Source organism: Podarcis raffonei, chromosome 8 (genome assembly GCF_027172205.1).
Source record: "Podarcis raffonei isolate rPodRaf1 chromosome 8, rPodRaf1.pri, whole genome shotgun sequence".
NCBI classification, from domain to species: domain Eukaryota; kingdom Metazoa; phylum Chordata; class Lepidosauria; order Squamata; family Lacertidae; genus Podarcis; species Podarcis raffonei.
Window position 1 is genome coordinate 13,885,486 of NC_070609.1, and position 17,074 is coordinate 13,902,559.

At 43.3% G+C, this 17,074-nt stretch overlaps 1 pseudogene; it reads right to left on the bottom strand.

The window, feature by feature from the left end:
- Positions 1–1,908: 1,908 nt before the first annotated feature.
- LOC128419187 (phospholipase A2 inhibitor and Ly6/PLAUR domain-containing protein-like) lies at positions 1,909–9,816 on the bottom strand (annotated as a pseudogene).
- Between the last annotated feature and the right edge of the window lie 7,258 nt (positions 9,817–17,074).

Sequence of the window (17,074 nt, forward strand, 5' to 3'; positions counted from 1 at the left end):
AGAAGGTCGGAGGTTCGAATCCCTATGATGGGGTGAGTTCCCATTGTTCGGTCCCTGCTCCTGCCAACCTAGAGGTTCAAAAGCACATCAATGTGCAAGTAGATAAATAGCTACCATTCTGGCGGGAAGGTAAAGAGTGTTTCGGTGCTCTGCTCTGGTTTGTGAGAAGTGGCTTAGTCATGCTGGCCACATGACCTGGAAGCAGTCTCCCGACCAAATCCCTCAGCCAGTAAAGTGAGATGAGCGCCGCAATTCCAGAGTCGTCCGCGACTGGACTTAACGGGTCAGGGGTTCTTTTAGTATCCCTATACTACTGGTGCCTGTTGCATGCATGACTAGTGTATCCTGCCAGACTGCTCAGTCAGTGGAATGGGGAGGGGGCTCTGCCTATTTCATCCTGTCTGAAGGCAACCAGGAGAGACCGATAGACCAGTTGCCATGCCCCTGGCTTCACTTCAATGTCAGGAGAGATGAGCTTGTTGTGTCAAGGAATGATACTCCATTGACTGGGAAACTGAACCTGAATCCTGATACTGAAGCTTCACCATGATTGCCCCAAGGGACATGTAACTTTTCGCCATCCTGTCTGCTATATATATTCTTCTGCATTCTGAAGTATTCATCTGAAAGAAGTCTTTGTAATAACACAAAACCTAAAAGTTAATGTTTTGATATAGGCCAATAGGTTTAAAAACAAAAGTGGCAATTTGAGGAGCACATCACTGATCAGGTGAAATCCTTTAAATATCTAGGTTTATACTTTTCAGTTGGAATAATCACTTTGGAAAAACAATATATTGGTTATTAATTCAGTCAACTCTCTATCAAGGTTCTGTTGGAATAAAGGGAGTACACTGATTCCCCCAGCCCTCAAAATCTGTTGTTTTTGTTGTTGTTAAATTAAATTTATATACTGAACTATACCCACACATCTCAGTGTGTTTCACAAGATAAAATTAAAATATAAAAACACTATATATACACAGAAACAGCCGAATTACACCCCCAACCCCCCCACACATAAAAACAGCTTAAAACAATTTTAAAAAATAACAAATACAATCGAAAGGCAGTTTAAAACAAAGTTAAAGTCAATCCACAAATCTGTTATGGTGCACAAATATGGGGATCTCCTCAAAAGCTGAATCTGTAACAGAATAAATAAATTTGCACCATCTTTGAGTTTCCAAAGCTTCTCCTTTTGGAAGTTGTCATCAGTGGTAACTTGAATAAAATGGAGTGGGGGGCAGGAAAGCCTCACTCTGCATAATCAATCAATCCATCATCTGTATATTATGTCCCACATCTTCTGCCCATCGGTGATTTCTTTCTAGAAAAAGAGCTGTTGGAGCTCACCATGAACGTCTTCCTTGTTCTCTCAGAATGGCAATGGCACCCACATGAGAGGTGCCAGAGCTGAGCTCCAGTGAACTCTGGCTGTAAAAATGCCCTAAGTTAAAATCTTCAGAGGAGATACTCTTATCTAACAAAACCTCTGATTTTAATAATGATTCTTTTCTGTGCAGTGTATATTATTTGGTTTTCATCCTGCTTTATGTATTTTATATTTAGTAATGTCCTTGGCCAAATCAATAAATAATTATTGCGTTTGTGTCTGAAAGAAACAATTCCAAGAAACAGCATTTTATTTTGAATAACCATTTATTTCGCATTATAATGATCATAATGAAAAGTTTTTATGATACACTACAGAGTTCTTTGTGTTTAGAATCCACAGTCCCCACATTCTGACCCCCTTTTCTCTGCTCTTATTTCCCTTTACCTCCAACAAAAGCAAGCAAGAAAGAAACAGAGATCGCGAGTCCTGGATTTCACCACTAGGCCTCCAATTCCCCCTCATTGCCATAGATTTTGGAATACACAAGGAGGAGGTCTACACTGTCCCATTTAGCCTTCCTGTTCAGGCTGGTTGAGATTCGTGAAGCACTATAACAGCTTGCTTCGGTAACCATAAGAACAAATCTCCCAGTTCCAATAAGAAATCTTCCACTTTTGCGGGTGGTACAAAGATTTGTTGTTGCACAACCTTGGAAAGTGAATCTGTGGTGCTCTAAGAAACCTAGGGGGAAAAGGTAAACAAATACTGACTTTAGTCCTTTACCGAGGGAATGGGAGATGGTGCCTGTGATGGTGAATGAGAACTTTAACACGTTAGATTTAAAAAGTGTATATTTAAGAAATCTGAAAAATATAATTTCATCAGAACATGAATATACAAAATTTTAAACATTAGGAATTCAGGTAAAAAAATTACTCAAATGTAAATCAAAATTGGCATCATAGCCAAAGGAGTCTCAAGACATGAAGTTTATTAATAAACAGGTTCTATTTATAAAATATTATGAAATTAGAGGTTTTATAAACTGCCCTAATTAATATGTTAACAAAATCAAATTCTTGTGGTCAGGTGATTTGCATTAAAATGCAAGGAATTCTATCCCTGCCATCTCCTGGGCTTGTTAAAAGGCACATGTTGTGGCCACACAACAATATTGGAAAACAACACTCCCTCCCTTGAGCCTTGAGTGTGTGATCCTGGCATGAGAACAGTGTGATGCAGCCGCATAGAAAGCTGGAGTTGCATTCCATTGTCTCTCAGGATGGTTGGATGCCAACTGAGGCTCCCTCATTGTCCCAAACTGTGACCTAAGCATCCAGAGAATCCTCCTTTTGTTTTCCCATATCCGTTTTCATGTCAAACACATCTAACATGAACTGGCGGAAAAGGGGGTTTCCAAAAGCTGATCAGGAACTCCTGTCTGAATTCTTACTCCGCCCTCAAAAGTGAAACTAGCAAAGCCCAGGCTGTAAAGGGCAGGAGAAGGATGGGGGGGGGATGTAGGGCAGAGGCAGCTTAGATGGCCTGGACTCTGCCTCTTCCTTCCTGGGGAAAATCAGCCCATATACCCCTCCCCTATTCATTTCCAATTCCCTCTTCTTTTCAGGAAGAAAGGGTAAATTTGGTCCCTTTCCAAACAGCATTATTCCTCAAAAACACTGTTGATCGGGAGTAGCTTTTAGGAGGATACAGAGCACCTAGCTAGATACTGCTCATTGTCACAGTATTTAAGGAAATTTAGTTATATTTCTTTACATAATAAATATGCTTTTTGAGAATGAGGCACACATTTTGTCCTGAACTGCATTCCAGTGGTAGAAAGATCAAGAGCAACTGGGGTGGAGCAATGAATGCACTTTCCCCTTTTGTCCAGAAGCGTATTTAATATAAACATCAGAATCTGAATCCTGCTTCTAGACAAGCAAGTGGCATTATGAAAGTTAAAGGGCAAAGTCCAGGCAGGCAAAACACTAAGGAAGAGTGCAGAGTGCAGCCACTAAGAGATATGACCCCACACACTTTTCCAGCAACGTGCAATGGATAAAGAGAGGAAGGAAGGGAGAGAAGGAGATCAGGACACAGTCTGCCTGACCCAGGCGATGACTAGGCCTTTTCCCCTGACGAAATAGCAATGTTACCTTTATGAAGAGCTCCTCTAAAATCAACACATTGGGTCTCATTCTCAAGGCAGTTGATGGTCTTCTCACTTTTACACATTTCCTCCCCTTTGGAGAAGCAGGATGGGCACTGCAAACCATTTTCAGCCAGCATGTTGCGATCAGGAACTTCCAAGATCAAATGTAAAGTGAGCATGTTAATGTCTTTGTCTGTTTTTGTATCTCTGTGTTATGTAAATGGAATCTCGCCTAGGAACTTAGTTTTGCTGGGGCAGCTGCAAGTGTTCTTGGATGAAAACGATCTAGAAACAATATGGGTTCACGGCTGAGCATGAGACAAAGTCACCATTGGTCTCTGAAATGAATGACCTTTACCCAAAGTGGGGTGGGAGAGTGTGAACTTTATTTTCCTTTTAATCTCTCGGAATTTATTCATGCCATCGATTATGGTGTAGCCTCTCTGAAAATATAGTTTCTTAGTCCCCCATTTTTGTACAGAGATTCTGTCTCTATTCTGCTCTTAGCAATGAGCTATCTGAGTGTTTCTGTGAACCACCCTGAGACACCCAGCTACAGAGTGGTTCCTAAATTCAATAAATAAATGTCAGAGAATGATGTAAGGTAGGGTCTTATATTTGCACAATGATAACTGCTGGGTTAGATAAAAAGGTAAAGGGACCCCTGACAACTAGGTCCAGTTGTGGCCGACTCTGGGGTTGCGGCGCTCATCTCGCTTTATTTGTTGAGGGAGCTGGCGTACAGCTTCCGGGTCATGTGGCCAGCATAACTAAGCCGCTTCTGGCGAACCAGTGCAGCGCACGTAAACACCATTTACCTTCCCGCCGGATCAGTACCTATTTATCTACTTGCACTTTGACATGCTTTCAAACAGCTAGGTTGGCAGGAGCAGGGACCAAGCAATGGGAGCTCACCCCATTGCGGGGATTCGAACCGCTGACCTCCTGATCAGCAAGTCCTAGGCTCTGTGGTTTAACCCACAGTGCCACCCGCGTCCCTGCTGGGTAGGCAGTGCTTGCCAATTAAAAGACAGAGAAGAACTAGCTCAAGGGTGATTCAGGAGGATACTTGGATAAGATAGTTTGGTTGGAAGGTCCATATTCGAAACATCCAATTGAAAGTGAACTTGAAGGGACCAAAAGCTATTTATGAGCTCTTCAGGAGCTTAGGTATCCAATTATATATCTGATACTTCATGGTGCTGCTTCAAGGAACAGGAAGAAGGAGAGGCCTGGCTGGAAAGGTAACCCATCCCTTCTCAGGCAGAGACAAAGCTGCCTAGTAGGTCCCTCTGAGTACTGTTGATTGACTAAGGATCCAAGCCTTGGCCAAATCCAGTGCACAGCCCTAACATGTTAATGATTCTAGAATGATGCAGAAACTTACGGCTGAGAGTTTCATTGTTACACAGGTCAGTGTTACAGCATTGCATCTTCATCTCAAAGAATTTACCATCCGTTGCAGTGAAGCTGTAATCACCTGAGAAACAATATCTGGATGACAAACATGTATTCTGAATTTGCATTTCCGCTTTATCTGTGAAAAAGAATTTTAAAGAACTATCAGGATCCTGGGGGAAATGTGGTTAATTGCTCCTAAAGCACATTCATTATAATGGTTCCAATTTTCTTTTTTTAAAAAAAATTATTGGTTTTTAACATACAAAATTATAAAACATACCACACAATTTATGACAAATACATTCTTATTGGACTTCCATCAGCACCTCTGATAATCCTTCATCTTAATCACTTCTTACGCATTTCGTAACTTAATATTGCCTTTCCTAACTTAATATTGTTTTTCAGTTATAATACATAAAAGAAACAATAAGAACCATATTAAAGGTAAATAGATAGATTTCAATAAACTGGTGTATTCTTAATGGTCTGCACAGGTCTGGTGGAAAAGAAAGCTTTTCTGCAGGCATTTAAGAGTTCATCTCTCAATCACAAGCAGTAGTCTCTTTCCTCCTTAATCCATAGAACCAGCCTCTCTTTTTATGTTAACAATTAATTTGCAAAATGCATTAAATGTGGAATTTATGCAGAATTTCATTTTAGGTCAGATTTGTTGCATGAAGAATTATGCCTTTTTCTATACATCTGCCATACACTGCACTCTCTCTTCTAGTTGGTCCTAACAGTTTGCAGGTTCGGGGCATGCTTTCCTGAGCTCCTGTTGCTGAACACAAGACACTTTGCAAGTCACTTGCATTACACCAATCTTACTACCCCCTTGCCCCTCTCCCTCCAAGAACGTAGCAGTGATGTTGGAACAGATGGTCAAGCAAGCACCATCCCACCCAGGATTGCCCCAAGGCATTTTGGCAATGAGGTGAACCACAAAATGGCACCCACTCCCTCCTGGGTAGAAGGGGTGGGTGAATCAGGAACAAGCAAAGGGATCAAATCAACCTGAACCAATGGTTGAAGTAGGAACCAATAACCATCTAGGTGGAGGGACCCACTCTGAATCAAGCTGGGTAACTAAAACCCTTTATAAGAGGTGAACTATAGGAATACTTCCGTCATGCTGGTTCCTTCCTCATCATTTCATCACTGAGAATTCTTTCAAAATTACTTGAGGGGGGATAAGGAGCCATGAATTTGTGAAGCATCTTCATCTCCCATCCTGGTTGCTCAGGTTTTGAATAGTTTTTATACATCTGTGAAAGGATTCTCAATTTTAATGTCATTTGCGGCAAAGGGAATATTCAGTTTATATTCCAGGCTTCTTGTCCTGGTTTGATAACCAAAACTAAACAGGAGTTCATTGGTTTGGCTCAATAGGGATTTCTGGTTGATGCAAATCAATTTCTCCAAGCTTGGCGATCAGCACCAAATTCAGCCACTGCTTGTGATCAGGTGATGTTAGATTCCCCATTTTCATATGCAAGCCATTCATTCCCTACTTCAGATGTTGTTGGACTGCATCTCCCGTCATCTCTAACTGGTGGATGGCTAGCTGAGGCTGATGGGAGTTCTAATTCATCTACAGCTGAAGTGTCACAGCTTTCTCATCTCACTTTTTTCATAGGTGAGTTGTTCCAGCATAGACTTCTATATGCTAGTAGAACCCTTAAAGTTCACCTATATCTTAACCTGGGTCAAATCCAACAGCCATAGACAAAAAGACAGGCAAATCTTACCTATATTTGTACGCAGAACACTGGCAGAACAGGTATATATAACATTATTATTACAAGATGTTTCTGCATTGCCATTGGATGTCATTCCAGTCCCATTAAACCTATGTTTGCACGTCAGAGATACTGCTGATGACAGGAACAAAAGATTCATGAATCATCATCATCATCATCATCATCATTTGGTTATGCTGTTTGCTTAATGAGATACAGAGGAGGAGATGATAGTGAATTAAAATTAAAAGTGTTCAATTTAATAAGCATTTTAATAGAAGAGAATGAAATGAAATGAGTAAAACACTCATTAATTAAAACTCTTGTAGCCATTGTTCAGAACACTGGTTTACTTATTTCCAAGAAGTGGGGAGGTGTACCTTCCCTTTCCCACAGCCAACTTTTCCTCCCATCCAGACTCTGACTTAAATACATTTTATTCCCAGTGTTTGGTCACAAGCTTAGATCTGAGCACAATTAAACTATGGACTTTTCTACAAGAGGCACTGAATGCCACCAATTTCAATGACTTTTAAAGAGGATTTGATAAAGTGATGGAGAATAAGACTACTAAGGCTACTAAGCATGATGGCTATGTACTACCTCCAATATCAAAAGTAGTATATTTCAAATAACAGTTGCTGGAACCCACAGTAAGTGTTTTTGTGGTGCGGTTCTGATTGTGTACTTCCCATAGTCATTGGGATGCCCAGTGTTAGGACATGATCCTCGACTAGGGATGAACCAATCTATCAATTTCACTTGCTGTCAATTTCTCCCCCCCCCCCGAATTCATTTATTTATCTGCAGCCACTTCATCTCAGAAGCTCAAGGTAGTGTACTTGGTTGTCCCCTCCCCATTTTATCCTCAGAAGATTCCTGTGAGGTAGGTTAAGCTGAGGGAAAGTGCCTGGTCTAGGATCCCCCAGTGAGCTTCGTGGCTGAGAGAAGATTCAAACCCTAGCCTTCTGGATCCTTGTCTGGCACTCAAATCACATTCAGTGCCCCACATTTCCACAATCAATGAGTACAGTCATACCTTGGGATAAATGTGCTTCAAGTTAAGTATTTCGGGTTGCACTCTGTGGCAACCCGGAAGTAACAGTGTGCGTTACTCCCAGGTTTCGCTGCAGGCACAGGCACAGACGGTCAAAATGACGATACGCGCATACACGAAAGTGGAAAAATACGACCTATGTATGTATGCACAGACGCACGGACGCAGGTTGCGTTCACTTCAGGATGTGAACGGGGCTCCGGAACAGATCCTGTTCGCATCCCGAGGTACCACTGTAGTAGTTGTGGATCTTTTCAGTCTCAGATTTTGGTATAAGTGTAATATATGCTTCTTTCCACGATTCGGGTGCCTTCTTCCCCTCTAGAATTTCATTACAGACTTCCTTGAACGGTTGTATCAACCAATCTTTCAAAGCTTTGTAGTATCTGGAAGTCAATCCATCTGGTCCTGGAGATTTTCCCAATTGCATATTTTGAATGGCTCCCTCTATTTCTTGCTCGGTTATTTTCTGGTTTAAAATCACTTTACTTTGTTCAGATATTTTTTGTAATCCATATTTTTTGAGAAATTCTTCTATCTCTTTTTCATCCACCGGCCCTTGTGCATAAAGTCTTCTGAAATAACTCTGAAAACAGTTTCTAATCTCATTTGGTCTAAAAATGTTCTTTCCTTCAACCTCTAAGCTTGTAACCATGTTCAATTTTTGTCTTTTCTTCAATTGCCATGCCAGAAGTTTCCCACATTTATCTGCCGATTCAAATGTCTTTTGTCTCATTTGCTTTATTTTCCATTCTATCTCCTGGTTCATCAGTTCCATATACTGTCTCTGGTAAAACTTAATTTCTCTTAGAGTTTCATGAGACTTTGGCTTTGATCTCAGTTTTTTTTTCACCTTCTTTTATTCTTTCCAAAATCTTATCTTTCTTCTCATTCTGTCTCTTCTTTTTTAGAGTGTTCTGCTGTATCAAAAATCCTCGCATAACGGCTTTACTTGCGTCCCAAATTATTCTTTTCTCCACCTCTGTTCTCAGATTTATCTCAAAATAGTCTTTCACAGTTTTCTGGGCCTTTTTGTACACCTCTTCATCTCTGAATGTGGCTGAGTGAACATTCAAACCCTAGCCTTCTGGATCCTTGTCTGGCACTCAAATCACATTCAGCGCCCCACATTTCCACAATCAATGAGTACAGTCATACCTTGGGATAAATGTGCTTCAAGTTAAGTATTTCGGGTTGCACTCTGTGGCGACCTAGAAGTAACGGTGTGCGTTACTTCCGGGTTTCGCCGCACACACAGGCGCAGGGGGTCAAAATGACGATACGCGCATACACGAAAGTGGAAAAATACGACCTATGTATGTATGCAGAGACGCGCGGACGCGTGTTGCATTCACTTCAGGATGCGAACGGGGCTCCGGAACAGATCCTGTTCGCATCCCGAGGTACCACTGTAGTAGTTGTGGATCTGGATCCTTACCAGTGGGTTGATGTGCTCTGTTCCAAGGAGTAGACTTGAAGGTGTCTTTCTTTGTAAAATGTATTTAATTTCTTCCTGCTATGGCCATACATTGTCTTCTTCCCTTCCCTTTCCTAAGCAACTTTTTCTCTCCATTCCAATGGAATTATTATTCTATCCTATTTTTAAGGCATATTTTCTCTACCTCTCCCAGTAAAGAAAAGCTTATTCACCTTCTTAGCACTTTCCCTCCACTATGAAATCATGCCCAACATTTTCATCTGGCAATCTCTTGCCTTTGCAAATCCCCCCTCTGTGTCCCTACCCCCCCACACCACACAAACACACAGAGAGTGATCCACATTTTGTGTGTATTGCTGCAATGCAGGTTTCATGTTAGAGTGGGATATTTCATTATTTTTCTACATGACATTGTTTATCTGAATAACATCACAAGAAATAATCTCTTGACTTGACTCTCCCCTACTTTCTCTTGGTAACCCAGCAGTGATTGCTCTCTATGGTGTTGATCTACACTCCTAACTCTCCTTCCCTCTCAAGAAGCAAGTTCTCTTCAGTGTCCTCTAAAGATCATCAGATGTTCCCCATCTTACCTGCAGAAAGTGGGGCCAAGAGGAGGCATGCGCTTAGGAGTGCCTTCAGCATTCTAGAAAGAATAGGAGACTCAGAGCAGAGAAGGATCATCAAATGAATTGATGCAGGTAGAGGCTTGCCTGGAGAGATTTAATGGCCATGGATTCATGTTGCAAGTAACACTTGGGAACAAATAGTTCAGGGAGGTCTGTGAACTGGAGTTGTTTGTTCATTACAAAGATGAAGAGGGACATACGAAAAATAAAAGCTCACTCTTGGAATTGTCTGAATTATTTCTCTAACATCTCATTAGTTGTTGATAGAAGCTTCTCAGATTTCTTCCTCTTAATAATACTAATAATAATTTTTAAAAAAATTTACCCCACCCATCTGACTAGGTCACCCTGGCTACTCTGGGTAGGTTCAAACATATACAGAAACATAATCAAATATCAAACATTAAAAACCTCCCTATGCAGGGCTGCCTTCAGATGTCACCTGAAGGTTTTATAGTTACTTATCCACTTGACTTTTGATGGAAGGTCATTGCAAAGTGTCGGCACCACTACCAAGAAGGCCCTCTGCCTGCTTCCCTCAGAGCTCACTTCTCAAAGTGAGAGAACCACCAGAAGGCCCTGAGAGCTGGATCTCAGTGTCTGGACTGAATGACAGGGGTGGAGATGCTCCTTCAGGAAAAGCCTGGATAATAGATCCATATGGAAAGGGCTGTGGGTGCACATGGATGCAATAGAGGCTTTAAGCAGTAAAACTGATCCTGCTGTCTTGGCCGTGGTTTCCAAAAGATAAAAGGGATGAAGTGAGACTTCAGGAGTTGAATGTGCCAATGACTGAGAGAGTGCCAGGTATGAATTAGTCACCCACACAATGATGAGGAAGGTCTTGATTGGAGCCATCAGTGGCCATGGAGCTTCCTGCATTAGGGAGCTACACAAACATGGCCATTCTCTGAACCAGTCGAGTGGGAGGTACCAGGCCATAGGCAAAGGCCACTTGAGGAAGAGACATTGTTGGTTCAGCTCCAAATTACCCCCAAAAGCTGTTAGTGCATCCACACAGAAAAAGAGTGGGGGTGGTGAATCAATCTCTTCATGTGAAGACAAGTAAGACAGACGTAGAATGTAAGGATATGTATCTGGAAGTAAAGGAAATTCTGTTTGCGGGAGGCTTTTTATTTTTGCCCCAGAGGAAATACATAAGAACAAAGCTGATGAGATGGAGAGCTACTGAAAAAAGAAAGTAGACAGAAATTGGTCCCATTGGCTTCTTCTGCATCTTGGCAGGTGATGAGGTTGGGGTGAAAAACATTAGGCATTCTATGGCCTTTATGGGGTTAAGGGCACACTTCAGACATCTGCCAATCCTTAATTCCTTGTGGGGGATTCTGACCTGCCACGAAAATGTTGGGAAAACATGGAGCAGTGGGACCTAGGTGTACATGTTGGGTTAATACCCAAAGGGATGCAGGTGGTGCTGAGGCCTAAACCAATGAACCTCAATGGCTTACTGATCAGAAGGTCTGCGGTTCGAATCAGTACTACGGGTGAGCTCCTCTTGCTCTGTCCCAAATCCTCCAAATGAGCAGTTCAAAAGCATACCAGTGCAAGTAGATAAATAGATACCCCAGCTGACGTAAGGTAAACGGTGTTTTTGTGCGCTCAGGCACTCGTCACAGTCCTCTATGCACCAGAAGCGATTTAGTCATGCTGGCGACATGGGCCATAAAGCTGTCTGCAATCAAACACCAACTCCCTCGGCCTGAAAGTGGAGATGAGTGCCGCACCCCAAAGTCAAATTCAACTGGAGTTAACCGTCCAGGGGTCATTTTCCTTTACCATCACCTTCACCTGATACCCAAAGTTCACCTAACAAGTAGTGAGTCCTTTTCTCAGGAAGTCACAGTTGGAGGCTATAGTATACAGCTGGCAGTCTTGGGGAGGGCTGCTTCCATACAAGAGTTAGACAAAATCCTGTCCTGCCCACATTTTCTGAATTGGCCTAAATTTGGTTTTCAGTTCCTCCAGAGGATTAACTTAGCCTTCCTCCCTGTAGGGTAGACTTCCCAGAAAGCATGGAAACCTGATTATTTGAATACTGTGCTCATGTGGTCAGAGTTTTTCAGTAATTATTAGTAAAGTGGCTAAAGCTGAATCTGATGCAGTACATTGAATCTAATACAGCACTTCTCTGAGACTTTGTTGTTTTATGCAGCCAGGCTACTACAACTCTTCAATTTTTCTTTAGTAATCTTAATTTTTAACAAAAAATTGTTTTCCTTCCAGTAGCACCTTAAAGACCAACTAAGTTAGTTCTTAGTATGAGCTTTCGTGTGCATGCACACTTCTTCAGATACTTGTATCTGATATTGGTATCTGAAGAAGTGTGCATGCACATGAAAGCTCATACCAAGAACTAACTTAGTTGGTCTTTAAGGTGCTACTGGAAGGGAAAATTTTTTTTTGTTTTGACTATGGCAGACCAACACGGCTACCTATCTGTAACTTAATTTTTAAGTTTTTATTATTTTAAAAGCATACAATTCAGTTTTATGAGGTTGTATCTACATAGCAATTCTAAAGCAGAAACTTCTTAAAGAATCCTGAAAGGTTTTGGATAGTGAGAGTACAGAAGATTATCTGTCAGCAGATGAGGCAGCTGTCTCATGAATTGGTGCAGGGCAGCAGGGAAGGTGTCAACTCCCCCTGGTAGGGACTACGGACAGCTCCAAATGAGGAACTTGTTCAAAGAAGGCTACCAAGTCAGTTGAGGTCATCTGACTATGCCCATCATTAAAGCAGAACAACTAACAGCAATGGCTAAGACGGCCAACCATATTCTTCAGTGCCTACCTGTAGCCCTCATTTGCTACAGACATGTGCACAAACTGTTAATAGTATCACATCCAAGGTCTATGGGAAGTTGCTGGGTCCTTCATGGATAAAGGTCTTTTGTGAGCCAGTGCCTCTGTCTTTCCTCTTGCTTGATGTGAAGTCTTACTGAGTTGGAAGGAGCGAAATACTTTTTCTGATCTTTCAGGCCACTAATCAAAGTGCAACGAGAGTTTCAAGGTACTGCTCAGGTGACTGCTCAGCTGGCAAAGCTAGACATAGCTCAAGACTGTTGAAAGGTGCCAGGGACACACCGGTACACACTGAATAGAATACAATGGCTCCAAGATCATCACTGAGAGCTAATTAAATCAATTTATGGAACTTTGTCCCTCCTTATTCTAATTGTGTCAGATTGTTGGGACAGGGAGTGATACTTTGACTCAGCTGATCTGTTTAGTGATGACTGTCCTTAGCCACATTGTCTTGAATTGAACCCAGCTAGTTGTTTATACCAGCTTCAAATCCCATCTTCCATTTTCAAAAGATGAGAAGAACTGTGAAATACTACAGCATCCTTCTTGGAGCAGCTGATCAGATAATAATAATAATAATAATAATAATAATAATAATAATAATAATAATTTGTATCCCGCTGTCCCCAGCCAAAGCCAGGCTCAGAGCAGCTAATATCATATAAATAAGACAATATGCATAATACGATATACAATATGCAAATAAAATAACATTCAACATTCATTAAAATATTATAGAATAATATTAAATATCAGCATTTCAAAATTAAACAGAAATCCCCTCAATCAGTTACAATAAGTAATTTCTAAACTCCAATCAATAAAACAACAGCAAACCACAGTGCACAACATAATACAATACAAAATGAGAAGCAGAGACTGGAGGGTGGGGCAAGGTAGGTGGAAGGAGGCCCTGTCTGATGAAGTCTCTCCCCTCACAGTTCTTCCTCCAGGCACTGTTTCCTTATGAAGAATCCCAGGGCCAGGGGGTGGGGCAAGGCAGGTGGAAAGAGGCCTTGCCTGATGAAGTCTCTCCCCTCCTGTGCAAGGGTACAGGACTATTATGACAGGAGGGCAGTATCTCACTCCCATTGTAGCCTCATGCCTCTCTCCCCAGTTGACACGCTAAAACTGCTCTGGCTGTGCTCTCTTTTTGCCAGTCTTCTTCTTCTTTTTCCATTGCTTTGGATGCAGAGCAATTTCCTGTTCATACCACCACTCAAGGCATTTTTTAGCCACACAGTACAAAAGTCACATTCTGCACTAAGCTGTCTATCTTAGGATGCTTTTCTTTGCTTCATGTTAGACCTACTTAGCAATACAACTCCTTCCTTGATAGCCAAAAGTGCTTCTCAAGTGTCCCCTCCCAACTGTCCCAATAAATATATTTGACTGGAAGGATTGTCCTGGAGAAGATAATCTAATTGAACTTATTTATGTGAGGAGAATCAGAACTTACAGGGTTAAACAGTTCTGTGTGACGTCTCACATTCTGAGGCGTGGTTATGTTCACATATGGGAATCTTTCTTTGTGTGTGAGTTTCCTTTCGTTTTTGGCTGAGAGACGAAAGGATGTCCGCTCTCTCGCCGGGCTGATTTATGATGTTTTTCTTCTCATTAAAGGCTGTTGGAGATTAGCAAGAAGCCTGCTTTCAGACTGATTTATTATCCACACACAAGGCAACACTTTCTACCGCTGCTAAGAACTCTGCTATGGACTCTGCTAAGAGAGCTCTAGTTTTTACTATTGGCACAGGCGTCCATCGGTGCAGCGAAAGTGTGCCGGGTGCCATCTTATCTCACAGGTTATGGAAGCTAGCCAAGCTTTGGAAGCTGTTGCCACGTCGTGCCTGTGTGTGTGGGAGAAGCCAGCTGGAGCTCCTGCCTAACGTTTGAGGCAGCGAAGCTTGCTGGGGAGGATCTCATCTTCAGGACCGGGTGCCAAGAGGAGCTGCTGTTACGTGAGTAGGCTCAGCCCCGGGGGAGAAGATGGCAGATGGCCAGGAGTCATACTCCGTCCCCTTCGAAAAATTAAATGGGAGAAACTGGGAGGAGTGGTCAAGGAAGCTGAAGGCCTGGCTGGTAGCCAACGGTCTGTGGGAGGCAATCCGAGGGCCCCCACAGCAAGCTGCAGACGGAGCTGCAGCAGCAGATGTTGCAGCTGCCCAAGCCTCATAGAGGAAAAATCAGAAAGCCCTAGGAGCTATAGTGCACAGTTTGGAGGGCTCACAGCTACCTTTGGTGGAGGGTCTTGAGACTGCCCAGGAGGCCTACCAGGCACTAGAGAGAGTGCACCACAGAATCATAGCTGGGGCAAAGATCCACACCACCAGAAGCTTGTTTGAGCTGAACCTGCGTCCTGGTGATAGCATCAGACAGCATATGACTGAGATGCTCTCTGTTTTCAACAAGCTGAGACTGTTGCAAGTCAACTTTACTGAGGAACTAAAAGTTTATATTTTGCTCAGCTCTTGGGAACAAAATTTATGACAATTTGTGTCTAACTTTGGAATCGATGAATCCAGCGGATCTTACGCTGCAGTATGTGACTGGTCGTTTGTGTGATGAGGAGGAACGCCGTCTCAGAGAGGGCCGAGCTGGCTCAGGGTGCCCTGCCGGTAGCAGAGGGGGGGCCAAGCCAGAAGGCACAGTTCAGGCTTTTTCCACTCGTTGTTGTTTTGTCTGCAGGTCTGTTGACCACCTGCGTCGGTCCTGTCCGAGAAGAGTCAGAGAGGCCGGGCAGGATGTCTCCAAGGTCGCTTCCCATGGCAGTCAGCCAAGACCTCGTGGCAGCCAGCCAGGTTTCCATGGCAGCCAGTGTAGGAGAGGAGGCCAGCGTGGGAATGCGAAGGGAGGACGTGACAGAGGAAGTGAGAAGGACGGTTCTTCTTATCACCTAGCTGCCTCTATGGCAACGCTGAGGGACAACTCCAGTGAGGGCAGCATGCTGTGTTGGGTCATCGACTCAGGAGCCTGCCATCACCTGATGCCATCGCCATCTAGTGGCCAAATGTGGAACTGCAGGGCTGTTTCAACTGGGAATACAGTCACTCTTGCTGATGGCTCTCAGAGACAATTAACCACTGTTGGCAATGTGTTTGTTTCTTTTTTACAGGCAGAGCTGGAGGTCTACATTGTGCCAGGAATGAAATGTTGTCTTTTATCGGTATCTGCTCTTGTAAAGGAGGGTTATAAGGTTTGCTTTGAAAATGATGTCTGTTCTATTTCCAGGGGTGGGAAACAACTGGTCAATGTTGCATGTCAGAACAACCTCTTTGTTCTGGAGACATCTCTGGAGGGTAAGGGGGGCGCTGAGACAGCACAGGCGCAGTGTGCTAACGTTCCCACACATGATTCGTGTGCTCACTTGTGGCACAGGAGAATGTTGCATAGCTGTTGGAAATATATCCAAAAGTTGCCAGAATGCACTGAAGGTTGTAAGATGAAAGCATGTGATAAATTCTTGGATTGTAGGGCATGCAAAAGAGCAAAGATAAAAAGGTGCAGTTATCCCAGATCGGAGAGGGTAACCACAAGGCCTTTTGAGCTTGTGCATACAGACCTTTGTGGTCCCATGCCAGTGCTGAGTCTGGGCGGGGCCAGGTATGCGCTCACGCTGACAGATGATGTTTTGAGGAACGGCTGGGATTTCTCGCTGAAACGGAAAAGCGAGGCGGCACAACTGATCAAAGACTGGGTTGCGGCGGTGGAACTAAAGTTTTCCACCAAGGTGCAGAGTTTTCAGAGCGACCGAGGCGGAGAGTTCACCGGGTCTGCTGTGCAGAGTTTCTTCCGCCAGAAGGGAATAAGTCACAGGTTGACGGTTGCTTATTCTCCCCAGGAGAATGGCGTTGCATAACGCAGGAACAGAACGCTAACTGAGGCAGCTGAGGCAGCTGACGCTCTACTGTTTGACTCTGGTTTGCCTCAGAGCTTTTGGGCCGAAGCTTGGAAAGCTGCCAGCTTCACGTTGAACAGGTCCTATAGCTCCGTTGTAGGAGACACGCCCTATTTTCTGCTGCACGGGAAGAAGCCCAAGGTGCATTTCTTCGTGTGTTTGGTTGCGAAGCTTGGGTGCTTGTGCCAAAGGCTCAACGCAAGAAAGGTGACCTGAGGTCCCGGAAAATGATCTTTTGTGGGTACGAGCCTGCGACAAAAGGGTGGAGGTTTGCCTATCCAGAAGGCGATCAGTCCAGGATTCTAGTCAGCAGAAGTGCTGAGTTCTGTGAGCAGATGGTCAAGGATCCATGCGAATCCTGGCATTCTCTCAGAGTGTCTGTCTGATTCTGTTGAGGAGGGAGAATTAGAAGCTGAACCTGTTGATGAGGACCAGGTCTCTGACCAGGGTCAAGAACAGGGAGGGGCATCTCCACAGGTTGTTAAAAGAGAGCCCAAGAGTGAGCCTTCATCTCCCGTTAGTCAAGTGCAGAAGGCCAGAAGACGCAGTAAGTCAGAGGGGGAGTCTTCTGATAACAAGGACACACTTGC